Here is a 15,307-nt window from a genome sequence, read left to right as displayed (position 1 = left end):
AGCTACTTTGTTAGAAGCTCCTGAGATGTGCTGAATTTCAAAATCAAAATCTTGGAGAGCTGAACTCCAACAAAGAAGTTTCTTGTTGTTCCCCTTGGCAGTCTGAAGCCACTTTAGTGCCGCATGGTCAGTTTGTAGTTGGAACCGCCGTCCCCAAACATATGGGCGTAGCTTTTCCAGTGTGTACACAATGGCATAGCATTCCCTTTCACTGACTGACCAGTGACTTTCCCTCTCAGACAGTTTCTTGCTGAGAAACACGACAGGATGGAAGTTGTGATCTGTTGCTTCCTGCATGAGCACTGCTCCTATACCACGCTCAGATGCATCTGTGGTTACTAGGAATGGCTTGTCAAAGTCCGGGGCCCTGAGCACAGGGTCAGACATGAGCATTGCCTTAAGCTGGGTAAAGGCCTTTTGACACTCATCAGTCCACTTAACGGCATTTGGCTGGGTCTTTTTGGTCAGGTCGGTCAATGGGGCAGCGATTTGGCTGTAGTGTGGAACAAATCGCCTGTAGTATCCGGCAAAGCCTAAGAAGGATTGGACCTGTTTCTTTGACCTTGGGACAGGCCACTTTTGGATAGCATCCACCTTGGCCTGTAGGGGGTTTATGGTTCCTCGACCCACCTGGTGCCCCAGGTAAGTCACTCTGTTTTGGCCTATTTGACACTTTTTGGCCTTAACAGTTAGTCCAGCCTGCCTGATGCGCTCAAAGACCTTTTCCAGGTGTAGTAGGTGTTCGGGCCAGGAGTCTGAAAAAATGGCCACATCATCGAGGTAGGCAACTGCAAATTCTCCCAGTCCAGCTAGTAGACCATCTACCAGCCTCTGGAAGGTGGCGGGTGCATTTCGAAGGCCGAAAGGAAGGACATTGAATTCATACACCCCCGCATGGGTGACGAATGCTGACCTCTCCTTGGCAGGTTCATCTAGAGGTACTTGCCAGTACCCCTTGGTTAAGTCTATTGTAGAGATGAACTGGGCACGTCCCAACTTCTCCAATAGCTCATCGGTGCGTGGCATTGGATAGTTGTCCGGACGAGTTGCCGCATTTAGCTTACGGTAGTCCACGCAAAAGCGTATTTCCCCATCTGGTTTGGGTACCAGAACCACTGGAGATGCCCATGCACTGGTAGATGAGCGGATTATACCCATCTGTAGCATGTTCTGGATCTCCCATTCTATAGCAGCTTGGGCATGAGGAGACACCCGGTAGGGTGGGGTTCTGATTGGGTGAGCATTACCTGTATCAATGGAGTGGTATGCCCGTTCAGTCCGTCCTGGGGTGGCTGAGAACAATGGGGCGAAGCTAGTGCACAGCTCCTTGATTTGTCGCCGCTGCAGACGTTCCAGGGTGGTTGAGAGGTTCACCTCTTCCACGCCACCGTCTTTTTTCCCGTCATAGTAGACACCGTCAGGCCACTCAGCATCATCTCCCTGGACTGTAAACTGACAAACCTGTAAATCTCTGGAATAGAAAGGCTTGAGAGAATTAACATGGTACACTTTAGGCTTTAAGGAGGAATTGGGAAATGCTATGAGGTAGTTTACAGTTCCCAGGCGCTCTTGGACCGTGAATGGCCCTTCCCATGATGCTTCCATCTTATGGGCCTGTTGCGCCTTCAAGACCATAAACCCTACAACTGAGGACAGCCAAAGACCCCACATACCACCCAAGTAAAGCCACAAACACCCTACTCTTCCACCTCACCAGTCTCCAGTAACTCACCTCGGCCCAGTGACCCATCAGATGGAAGATGCTTTAAGTGTAATGAACTGGGACATATCAAGGCCAACTGTCCAAAGAACACCATGCGAGTGCAATTCATTACACCACCATCACACCAAAGATCCCCAGGCCCAGATGCCTCTCAAATACCCTTGGAGCGAAGGGAAAATTTGAGAGTGGGCGGAAAGAAGGTTACTGCGTGGAGAGACACGGGGGCACAAGTGTCAGCTATCCACCAATCCTTCGTTGACCCCAAATTCATCAACCCAAAGGCCAAAGTTACAATTTACCCCTTCCACACAGATGGAATACAAGCTGTCAGGAACAGTATCCCTGATGATGCTACAGCACAACTGGCTGCTGAGCTCTGTGCCTTTATCCTCACACACAACTATTTCAAATTCAATGACAATATATATTCCAGATCAGTGGCACCGCTATGAGCACCCGCATGGCCCCAAAATATGCCAATATTTTTGTGGCTGACCTGGAAGAACGCTTCCTCAGCTCTCGTCCACTCACGCCCCTTCTCTACCTACGCTACATTGATGACATCTTCATCATCTGGACCCATGGGAAGGAGTCTCTGGAAAAATTCCACCACGATTTCAACAGCTTCCGCCCCACCATCAACGTCAGCCTGGACCAATCTACATAGGAGGTCCACTTCCTAGACGCCACGGTGCAAATAAGTGATGGTCACATTACCACCACCCTATACCGAAAACTTACGACCACTATGCCTACCTTCATGCCTCCAGCTTCCATCCTGGGCACATCACACGATCCATTGTCTACAGCCAAGCACTGAGGTACAACCGCATCTGCTCTAACCCCTCAGAGACCAACACCTACAAAATCTCCACCAAGCATTCTCAAAACTACAATACCCGCACGAGGAAATAAGGAAACAGATCAACAGAGCCAGACGTGTACCCAGAAGTCTCCTACTGCAAGACAAACCCAAGAAAGAAACCAACAGGACTCCACTGGCCATCACATACAGTCCCCAGCTAAAACCTCTCCAATGCATCATCAGGGACCTACAACCCATCCTGGACAATGATCACACACTTTCACAGGCCTTGGGTGGCAGGCCAGTCCTCGCCCACAGGCAACCTGCAACACATTCTCACCAGTAACTGCACACTGCACCATAGTAACTCTAGCTCAGGAACCAATCCATGCAACAAACCTCGATGCCAACTCTGCCCACATATCTACACCAGCGACACCATCACAGGACCTAACCAGATCAGCCACACCATCACCGGTTCATGCACGTCCACCAATGTAATATACGCCATCATATGCCAGCAATGCCCCTCTGCTATGTACATCGGCCAAAGTGGACAGTCACTATGGAAAAGGATAAACGGACACAAATCAGATATTAGGAATGGCAATATACAAAAACCTGTAGGAGAACACTTCAACCTCCCTGGCCACACTATAGCAGACCTTAAGGTGGCCATCCTGCAGCAAAAAAACTTCAGGACCAGACTTCAAAGAGAAACTGCTGAGCTTCGGTTCATCTGCAAATTTGACACCATCAGCTCAGGATTAAACAAAGACTGTGAATGGCTTGCCAATTACAGAACCAGTTTCTCCTCCCTTGGTTTTCACACCTCAACTGCTAGAACAGGGCCTCATCCTCCCTGATTGAACTACCTCATTATCTCTAGCTTGCCTGCATATATATACCTGCCCCTGGAAATTTCCACTACATGCATCTGACGAAGTGGGTATTCACTTATGAAGGCTCATGCTCCAAAACGTCTGTTAGTCTATAAGGTGCCACAGGACTCTTTGCTGCTTTTACAGATCCAGACTAACACGGCTACCCCTCTGGTACAGAAATATGGAAGAAAGCAAAAGCTTTCCCATAACACGGAAGAGTTCCCTACCAATGATTGCTGTGTGTGCTGTGGGCAAAGTCAGTGTGAATGAACTAGATGTGGGGACTGGCTGTGTGGGTCAAGGGTATAGGTATTAAATACATGGCTATTGATCCAAGACCTCAGGTACATGGAGGTATTGGGTCCATGGATCATGACTGAGTAGCCTGGGTGTGGGTAAAGTCAGCAGGATTTAACCTTTTGGGTTGGGAAATTAAAGCCTCTAAGTCCTTCACCAGGATAGGGCTTAGATCTTGCTCACTGTACCCATCAATTCAAGATGACCGGGGAGTAGTTCTTGAAAACTTGCTGTAGAGAAAGCACCTCCACATTCTTACTTGGATTGGAGTGATGATTCCCAAAATAACCACTATTCCTAAATTGAGTTGGAACTATAAAAGAACAGACTGAGAGAAACACTAAAGCTGACCAATGTGTATGTAGTGTGCATGCCACATAATACCGCTATAGAAAATGCTTCCACTTGCTTCTCCAAAGCAATCTTCAAAGCAGCCATTAAATCCATCCCAAATGGCTAACAAAAGGCTTACATACCCTGCTTAGAGGAAGAATATGCAGAACTTTTGAAGCAGTGCGATGAATTTGGTGACTTTGAGATAGCAAAGCACCTCACTGACAGACTCAATGCCTATTGCAGGGAATGTTGGGAAGAAATTACTTCAAATACAGACATGACAAGATCTAGAAAGAAAGCCTGGTCACTTATAAGGAAGATGGGAGCAGCATAGAAGTCAGCAAAAAGCATCGCCACACAGCTAACATGGCAAAAGTCAACAAGGACAAGCTTTCTGAGGCATCAGTATACAGGTAATGGTGCAGATATAGACGGGCCCACCTGGGAGTGAAGAAGACATCATCTAGCCTTTCTCCAGTGAGGACGTGGCGAGAGTACTCAGTCACATGAAAGCAGGCAACTTTACCAAGATTTTGCCAGAAATGCTACTACACCTTGGTAAGGAGATCATAAAATGGCTGTCAATTTGTATATCTCAGGTCATCAAAGAGAACAAGATGCCTAAGATATGGTGGAAAGCCAGAGTGGAAGCTATACCAAAACCATGAAAAAATTCCACCCTTACAGCTAGCTACTGTCCAATATTGCTTCTGAGCTGTGCTTACAAACTTCTGGAGTGACTAATTCCACAATGAATCATGCCTACAGTAGAGCAGGCTGAGTGTTGGCCAAGGAGGCTTCAGACCTAACAGGAACACTTGTGACCAAGTTCTTGCTCTTATCCCCTTTACAGAAAATTGTTTTCAACAGAAGAAGATAGGGGCTGTGTTTTTTGACTTGACAGCAGCATATGATACTGTGTGACACACTGGTCTGCTGGTCAAGATGTCAAAGATGTTACCTTGATGGGTTATTATGGCTATGGAAATGATATTTTGAAACAGACAATCCCAAGTGATTCTAGGCAATAAACTGAGCACATGGAGGATCCAGGAGAACAAGCACCCTCAGAGAGCTGTTTGTGCTCCAACTTCTTTCAACGTATTTATGAATTATCTGTCGCCAACATTTCAAGACCAATCAAGTATGCAGAAGATATTGGCTGAGCTTCAAGAAACAGTCTTAAAAAAAACATTGAGAGAAGCCTGAACTAAGACATGGCAGCTATCAGTGGCTATTTCAAGAAGTGGAGACTTAAGCTCAGTGTGTCAAAGACAGTAGTGACATCTTTCCATCTCAATGATGCCAGTACTTCATGAGAACTCAGGATCTTCTTGAATGAAGAATGACTGGCACATAACCCAAGCCAGTGTATCTAGGAGTAATTCTAGCTCACATGCTTACCTACAAAAACCACCTCACCAATGTAGCTCAGGTGCTTACAAGCAGAAATGGCCTTTTAAATAAGCATGCAGGCTCAATTTGGGAAGTTAGTGCACAAACACTGCACAGCTCAGCACTAGATCTCTGCTACTCAGGTGAAGAATACTGTGCTCCTGTGTGGTTAAACTCTTCCCACATAAAGCTAATTCCTATAAAATGGAATCAAATGAAGAGAATAACAACAGGGACTATGAGACTGACAAATATCAAATGGGTACCAGTCCTCTCTAATATCCCATCTCCTAACATCAGATGTTATATTGCAGCAAAGAGCCTCCCTGAGAAATTCTGAGAGATGCCACAACAATCACTTTTCAAAGATATGTAGGAAGCACCTTGCCACTGACTCATCAGTAGAAGATCAATTTGTATTATGTTGCTGTCCACCTCCATGGTGGATGATGCCATATTGTGGCGAGCAGTATGGGAACGAGCTGCTTCCTCTGTAAGGAATTCCTTCCTCATAACAGCCTGATGAGCAACCACCTGGCTTCAGTCTGCTATGCTATCTCTGGAGCAAGCTCAATCATTTCAGATCCGGGGATGTGAGGTGTGCTGCAAATGACCACACCTGGGGACTCAGGAACAGCTCTCTGGCTGAGGATGCTACGCACCAAATGAATGGCTGCTTATCTCATGCTTGTCTATCAGGACAACTTTCCAGACTCCACACTGTTGACCCCCTTTGACACTTTTGACTTTTTTGCTCCTTTCTTCCCTTTGACACTTTTGAGTTTTTCACTCCTGTTTTATTTCACTACTTTATATTTTGTGTTTTGAACTTTTCCCATCTTTATTGCACTAATTGTGCGTTCTCTAATAATAATAATAATTAATTATATCAGGGTCACAGCTGATAGGGGTGTTCCACTGCATGCCTAATAGCTGATTTCATAAGGAGGATAAGATTAAGCCCCCAAACATCTCCCTCCCTTCTGTTATTCTACATGCCTGATTCCTTCTGCTTCTAATCCTATGTAAAGCCTTACTCACATGCTTAACTTTACTTCCATTGAAATCAGTGGCAGTACTCACAGTCGTAAAGCTAAGTACATGTATAAGTCTTTGCAGGATTGCAGCCAATGTGAGCACAGGGTAAAGTGAGCACTCAGTTTATTATTTTCAATATGTTAATTTCACTTGTTCTTTGTGAAAAGCTTAAAGGCTCTGACTTCTTCTGTTTGCACTTTCAGGCTTGCAAGTAATTAAAATAGTGGCAGACATCATTTTACTACATGAGTAATGAGACCAATCAGATCATATGTAAGTTGTGTTAGATGTGGTTAGTCATGTGTGAACTACTGTCTCCATATTTTATGAAGTGGTTCAGTGCAGGAGCATCTCTGAGTCTTAAAGAGAAACTCAGGCATCTTTCTTATTATGCCCTGCAGAATCAGACTGGTACATAGTTTGAAATCAGTGCACCAGTTAAAAATATTGGTGGCCATATGTTTCCTTAAGTGGTGCATTGATCTAAGACTCTAGTCATAACCAGAAAGAAGAGTAACTTTTTCATATTGGGTGATTAAATTTTCAGCTATTTGGTGCAATCCAGGAATAATCAGTATATTTTCTGACATATTGAGTATTGAAATTCCGAAGCTAACCCCAAAGGATTTGAGATGTTGTATGTAATGAATGGTCTTTCTTTCTTTCTTTCTTTCTTTCTTTCTTTCTTTCTTTCTTTCTTTCTTTCACTAAAAGTTCCCACCCCCAGGTACCACTGGAGAAAACAATTGGTTATTTTTTCTCAGAAAAACATCCTTGCCCTTGACTTGAATCACAGCCCAGCATCTTGCGTTGCTAGTGCCTTTCCCAACGCACAGAGATGTGGATCACTTTTGCATTGAACCATTATGATGTCATCTAAAAAGACAGCAAATATTGCAGATGAATCCTGCCAAAACTGAAGTAATTATTCCCTGAAAAGTGACAGGCGTGTTATTAAGGCCATATAGCATTACACATAGGTGGTATAATCACTAATGGGAAAGAGCAGCATTTCTAGGACATAGATGTTTGGCAACATAAACCTGACTAATAATCTTAGTATTATACATAGATGCCCCTCTTGCCAGGAAACCAAGGAAACCATCTATTCTTAGGAGAGTAAGCGCATCTTCTGGGTAGCAACACAAGTTATTTCTGGGACTCGAGATAAAAATTATACTTGCCATCTATTTTCTGGTCAATTAAGATTGAAGATGGCCATCATAACCCTTAGGGCAGGCTGGCTAATCCTTTCTATTAGCATTTTTTGTTGTGGTTGTTGATAGTGAATGTACTTTGTGTATAGGTGATTCAAAATGCTCCTTGATCATGTCTGACCTCCTGGGCAGCTGGTGGTGCCTCCCCTGCCCCCGCCCCAGCGGAGTAGTGAAATCAGCTAGAAGGACAGTACCAGTTTCTGCTGGAAATAGTTTGTTTTCCTGGTCTGGCTCTAGGATTTACAGAATAAATATAAAATGATACTGGAGAGTCTCATTTGGCTCAGGTGGGCCATGCATAGTTCTTAATAGCCTGCTGGTTCTGGGAGTGTTTTGTTGCCACATTAATGATGGGAGAAGAGTACAGCAGTAATAATTCTTCTGTTGCTGCTGAAAATGTAACCGTGCAGATCAACATTAGCAGGTTTTGCTAGACAGGAAAGCATGTTTGAGTGCTCGGTTTTGCCAGGAAATTCTTTACATAGGATCTGATCCAGGCACCCTGTAGTTGATAGGAATATTTCTCTGAACATAAAGAGACATGGGCCAGGCCCTGGTGAAGAAAGCTGGGTCAACTGAAAACTGACAAAAACCTCTAGGTTGAAGCTAGCTGGCAGGGAGGTGGCACTCACGTTCATGAAGAAATATTCTGTAATGCCTTATGGTGAAGGTGAGGATCATATTACAGAGGCCTAGAGGCCCCAGCAGCTCAGGACCCCATTGTGCTAGACACTGTGTGCACACAGTTATGATATGGTACTGGGAACAGTCAAAGGGAATGGTAGGGCATGGGTATACTGTTCTCCAGAATTAAACTGCTCACCTTTGCCTGCTCCATTAATAATGGTAATTAGACAGTGCAATCATAGTAAACTACAGGCTTGCATGGCCTCCACTTTTTGAATTTGATGCCCCTATGCTCGGGGGATGCCTGCTGATTGACCAACAAGAACAAGAATGTATAATATTATTGCTCTTGCATTATGGGTTTCATAATACACTTTACAGATGCTGAGACCAATTCATCCCCAATGCAATTCCACTGATCTCAGTGGCATCACACCAGGGATGAATTGGGTACATTGTATTACAAAAAATAGCTTGATAATGGTTCTGGTAATGATAGTTAAAATCCGTGGAATGGCTCATTATTCTGAATATACTGACACTCCTCCCCCACTAATGGTAGTTGTGAATTCTCAGTGCTTCTGGCCCTGAGTGTGTCATGGTGGATACTCTAAATTGATGAACATCTTTGAAAATATTGGCCTTAGTTTCTCTGGCCCAGATCCTCAACGATTCACATCTACGGGACTGAGGCATCTAAATACCTTTGAGGATCTGGGCCTCTTGGGCTCCATTTCACCATTTGTAAAATGGGGCTAGTAATACTTCGCAGGATTGCTGTGAGAATCAGTTAGGTACTCTTAGTACAGTAAAGAAGAGCCAAGTATTGTAATGAATGAGCCATACATTTGTTCATTGGACCCATAAACTTCTCTCCAAGCCCATAAATTGATGAAACTTCTCTGACGCAGATAGCACTTAGCCTTTAAAAAACTTTTTTTTTGAGTAAAACCTTTGTCATAATAAATCTTTTTTAATGTTTCTATTTTGAATGCCGGTTTCTAAGTGGTTACATTCATGCTCTTCGAGAGCTCCAAGTTTGTTGTTCCCACAGAAATGCCACAGTGAAAAGCCTCTGGTGTTACTTTGATATTAATCTCACAGTTCTGTTGCTTTATGATTTTCAGTTGCAGAGTGTTTTCTGTATTTTCTCATGTTTATAACATATATTGCTCTCAGTATCCCATTAACTAGTATATGGGCATTTTAAATACAGACTGTCCTGGATTTTGTAAGTTCAGAAAAAGAGAGCAAACATGGATTCACCGTTGTTAAGAAGATACAGAAGGCTAAATTAATCTCTGGTGTTGCTTTATGATCTCAGTGAAGTTACGTCAGGGATGTATTTGATCCATAGTAATTGACATGGTGAACTTCAAACACGCACAAAGAATTTACTTTTTCTTTCATTGACCTTTGTATGAAATTGATTGTGATTTTACTTCTTTTAACATGTCCTGAGGATCAGGATGGTGCTGTATCTGAGGCGGAAATACATACTCTGGCTGGGAAAGTTTGTGAGCAGGACACTGTCTCTTAGTTTGGAGTCTAAAACTGCAGTTTATTACTTAGGATTGAGGCAGAGTAAACAGAGCGGAAGGCAGGGAGAAAAGCAAATCCTCCTGCCCTTGGTAGGGGTAAAACGAGGAATGAAAGTCTCCACTCTGAGGAGGGAACTTTTAATCCTCTGTTTAATGAGTGCCACTGCTGTTCTGCTTGAATAGGCTGTCGGGTTGAATATGCTTCTGGAATGAAGCTCCTGGCACAGCCTGTTTAATGCATAAGTAATGTATGTGTTCAGTGGAAATAAAATGAAATTAAATGTGCATTAAAAACACTTATGCTATTTTTATTGCTAAGATTGATGAGCTTGTGCATAAAGCAGCATTCCCCTAGAGCTGGGTGAGAAGCCCTGGGGCACCTAGGGTTGCAATGCACAAGGATCTTATGTTTGTTGTTCTGGGAAATGCAAAACAGAAAATGTGAGATGAATTGTACAATTCCTCCTTCGCGGGTAAAGGGCTAAGTGGCAAATAGGCTATAGCTGTCACAGGGCCAGGGGAATGCACACAGTGGTCTTCATGCAGTTACAAATGTGCCCGTTCAAAGCAAAGGCAGCCCTACGTGGGCAGGCATGTCATTATGGGTCTGATCCAGAGCCCACTGAAGTCCTTGGGAATCTTTCCATTGACTTCAGTGGGTTTTGGATTGTGCCCTATATGAGTACTCTGAGGCACTGTCTGTGCTGGGGTTTAGCCCCTATTTCAGCTACTGGTGGCCAGCCACCAGTGTAGTTACCCTGGTGCGATTCCATAGTGCAGATAAGAAAACTTGCAATTTGCACTAGTGGAGTTTACCTTGTTCTCAAGCAGAGGGAAACTCTCTTCTGGTGCAGATTCTGGCTTTTCTTGTCTATACTAGGGGTTTGCACTGGGCAACTATGAAAATTGCTGGCCACTGAGAGAGGTGTGAGAACTATAGGTGTGGGGGGTGCTGTAGCACCCCCAGGTTTTGTGTGGGGATCTGCTTCTGGCCCCCCATGCAGGGTCCTGACTGCTGGCCCTGCTCCAGGGCTCTGCTCCTGGCCCCACACCTGGGGTCCTGGCTGCCAGCCCCGCTTCCTGGCTGCTAGTCCTGTGCCTTGGGGCTCTGCTCCTGGACCTATACCCCCCCCAGCTGTGGCCCCAGCCTCAGCCCCATTACTTCTGTCCAAGTTCCCCTCTCCCGGAGGCACATCCCTGCTCCTGGCCCTAGCTCGGGGTGGGGGATGGACAGGGGTAAGGAGTTTGGCTTTCAGCTCTCCCACTATTAAAACTGTTCCAGCGCCACTGGCCACTGATTGCTGAAGTTGGGCTAATATCTTGTTCAGATAGGCCCACATAGTTTTAGTTCAAGAAGGAACAAAGATCAAGGTAATAATAATCACACTCAATACTTCTGTTTCTAGAGGCATAGGGAAAATCTCTGAATAAGGCAGACTAACTGCTGTCACTGCCCAAAAGGTGAAAAATTTGAGTGCTGGCTGGGGATAACAGGACAGGGAAGATGGAAAAAAAAACCCAGAAAACAAGATTGTAAAAGTGAGGGCACCTGCTGTTTAAGGACAAATCTGGTGTAATTGGAGTAGTGAAATGTGGCTGAATCAGGAAAGAGGCTGTAATATTACATTACCAAGATTCACAGCACACAGGCTAAGTTCAAGGAGAGGGGCAGGAGGAGATGTGATAATATAAACAAGGAAGGACATTATGTTTGAAGAAAGAAATAACATTCACACTGGATGGTAAATCTGAGACACCTTGAGCTCAAGGCTAAACACTGACATGGTAAAACAATTATAATAGAAAACAATTACTGATCTCCCAGGGCAAGGTGAGAAGACAGATCAGGAAATATTTATGCAGATAGAGGACTGTACCAGGGTTAGACTGCTGATCATAGGAGAGTGCAATTACTCTGACATTGACTGGAATGAGAATTATGGAGGGATTTAGGAAGCAGAGGATATATTTATTGACAGATTTCCTTATCCTGCATTCTCAGCAGCCAACGAAATCGGAGGCCTTTTGGAAAAAATGTCAATAGATAGGCGAAGAGAAGCATCTGCATACGGAAATAATCAAATTCGAATTGAGTCACTCAGCAGTTAGAACAAAAGGAAATTGGTATTGAATCAGAGTCTGCCTCTGATTTGCAAACACAGGAGGACCTTGTTATTTCATTTTACTTTTATTGTAGCCTTTGGATGAGCTGAGCATCATTCAAAGGACAATACATCCTCTTTCAGGGCTCTTTCAGGCCTGCTCTTGACTGGAAAAGGACTCAGTGACCCATGTGGGTCTTTTTTCATCTTCAATTATCCTAAACAAGTGCAGGCACAAACACTGGTGATAAACTCATCTCCAGGAGAGAAGTCAGAGAGGGAAGTGTGTAGTTAAAGGCCTCATCTGCAAAACCAGTAGCACACTGCGGTCTCTGTCTTCACTCTTCAGAAATGCCCGTTCTCTACCCATGCTCCATCCCTTTTTATACCTTGCATTCCTAGAAGAAGGGAGCAGGTGCACATGGGTCTTGGGACTTACCTCTCTCACCCTCCTAATGCACAATGTTTAACCTTGCCTGCTCCCACTTGCAGTATCCACTCAGCCTTACTCTGGAGCACAACAGCCTTACAGTCCCTGCTGGGCACCCATACAAGGATGTGCAGGATCCCCTATAACTGTGAACAAAGTGAGTCCTAGCAGCACTATCTCACAACTGGGCCCCAATCAGGCAACCCCTGGATTTCCAGATCACCCTTTGACTTCAGTGCAGTGCAGATGCTTTGCAGGGTCATAAACTTGTCTGTTGGACAACGCAACCACTGAAGTCCTGGTGTTATGGCCAATATCTTGGCTGAAACTTCAGGGTCCTCCAGAACTAAAATCTTGAGCTAATTTTTCTAGATGGGGCTGTAAGAGACTCACATCCTCTGTGGGTTGGATATAGAAGGGGATCTGTAACACACACTCACCTGTTAGTTAAAATAGTGTTTCCTTTTGTGAGATCGTAGAAGCACCTGCTCTCAACATTCTTTTTACTATAAAGCCATGATGAAAATAGCATCCATGGTTCACTAATGTAAATAAGTTTTCACCAGTTTACCAGCTCCATTGTTTTCCCATCCCACATTCTTTGCTGTGAGGATGGAGTCAGCTTTAAAAGAAAAGCTAAGGAGAAGAAAAACCTGTATTCATTCAAACAAAATTAAACTGTCAAAAATGACAACAAAAGCCCAGTGGGAGGAAGAAAATAAGCAAGGAGCAGTATTAAATATGTACAAAAAGATTGTAAAAGCTATTTTTAAAAACTCCCTGAAAACAGGCAGAATAGGCAAAAACAGACTACTGGGGAAAAAATATGAGCACTGTATATTCACCAAATAATGTACAATAACACTTTTAAGGTGCATAGAATACACTATAAACCAGATAAATATTAATGCAAACTCTGGCATTTCTCTCACTGAATTCTAATGAGACAGGAGGCTATAAATCCAGCAGAGAGCTCATGTGAGCTCCATTCATGCTGTTTTCATTAAGATCATGGCAGCATATGTTTGAAGTCAGATAACACATGCTAAAGTGCCCAACCCAGGGGTTCATTTTCAACTTGCCAGGGGACTAGAGGCTGCACCTAATTTGCATAGCAAGCTGTAGCTGCCCTCATCGTTAGTACCAAACTGTTCAACACTTACCCGCAAGCATAGACTCATTGAAGTCATTGGGATTACTCACATGCTCACTACTACAGGGGTCACACAATTGTGTCCTTAAAGCCTAATCTAATTCCCCTTGGAGTCAATGGGAGTCTCCCTTTCTCCCATTTACTGTAATGGGAGCTGGACTGTGGCCTTAAAACTGAGCTGCTCAGCCTGCTGAAAGGAAGGGGGCGCATTGGTTGCTGAGCCCTGTTGTCTCTGCAGGTTGACCTTCATGGCTCAGATGTGGCCAGCTATTGTACAACTCCAAGGGCCACAGCTACACGGGCAACTCCTGATGTCCACTCCCTGGCGATTTCCAGTTGCTGGATCAGATTCTCAGCCAGTGTAAATCGGCATAGCTCTACTGGCCTGAGGTCCATGGAACGATGACAATTTACACCAGCTGAGGATCTGTCCCTGTGACTGAACGAATTTGTACTCCTTACATTTCTGACACAAATACGAATTTGAAATATGCTTTCTGTGAATACGCTCTAATATTCTCAGAGTGTTCGCTGTTTCTGTGAACAGCCCTGCCTGGTTATACCTTCACTAGAATATTGTGGAAATGGAACAAAAAAAGGGGGAGGTGGGTAAACACAGAAATTCAAAAGGACATTTGTGTGTGTGTGTGTGTACACATACACACACACAAATATATATACAGTAGTTGCAGCATGTGCTCAGGGCATATAGGCTAGTGGATTGGGCCCAATATGCCTACTGGTTCTTTTAGAAGATAATATGTTCAGGAGGGATCCAAGAAGGCCAAAGGGATGGGTAACTCTGTGGTAGAGATAAGACAGCCTATTGCAGGCTCACACATGAGGATCACACAATAATTGACCCTGTCTCTTCCAGGTAAATGAGAAAAGGCAATCATTGAAAAATGTCCAGCTAGGAAAAATAAATTCATGTTTAATTAAAAAAACTCAGCTACTCGTATTAAATCAGATGACTTTGAGACAGGGTGGGTGAGGTAATATCTTTTATTGGATCCACTTTGCCTCTCTAATATCCTGGGACTGACACGGCTACAACTGCACTGCATATAACAGGATTAAATAAGTTTCAGTTTCTGAGGTAAATCTGCTTATGGTGAGGGGTTGTGATGGCTGTACACCCCAATGGATTCAAGTAACTAGGCCCAGGGCTCTCACTATGCTGTATAGCATATATCCATACATGCTATATTACTGTGAAAGCACTACAGCCACAACAAGAAAGCCATTGTTCTTTCTGTACTGTGTATACGTGATTAGTGCTCACGAGAAATCCTGATTTGACAGCCCTGCCGAATCCTGTATCTATCCACCAACTTGTCTCTTTCCTAGACACAAAGAGAAAGTAAAAGAACACCAAGAAAAAGAGCATAGCTATATTCCTTTAATTGCATGGAATTTAATTCTCTTAATGTGGCTATAATATGCTGTATTTCCTGCATACTGCACAACTAAAATGGCTTGATACTATACTGATGGCCATTATTTCAAGAAACTTTCACATGCAAAGAGAATTAGCACCATCTACTGGCCTTATGAAAAAAAAATCCATTCATTCATTATAGCCAACAAACTTCCCTCCCATGGAAGGAAGCATACTTCAGCATTGTTCCTCCATGTCATAGTGCAAGCTGTTCAAGCTTGTGAGTAGCTGTAGTACAGGCTATTCACTTTGACACTTGGATACCAAGGTGATACTCACTTTATAGAGGGGAGAAAGCAAGGTCCAGCAGATGGGCCC

The sequence above is a fragment of the Gopherus evgoodei genome, chromosome 14, assembly GCF_007399415.2.
Source record: "Gopherus evgoodei ecotype Sinaloan lineage chromosome 14, rGopEvg1_v1.p, whole genome shotgun sequence".
NCBI lineage: Eukaryota > Metazoa > Chordata > Testudines > Testudinidae > Gopherus > Gopherus evgoodei.
The sequence above is the reverse complement of the archived record's forward strand: the minus strand, read 5'-3'. Positions refer to the sequence as shown.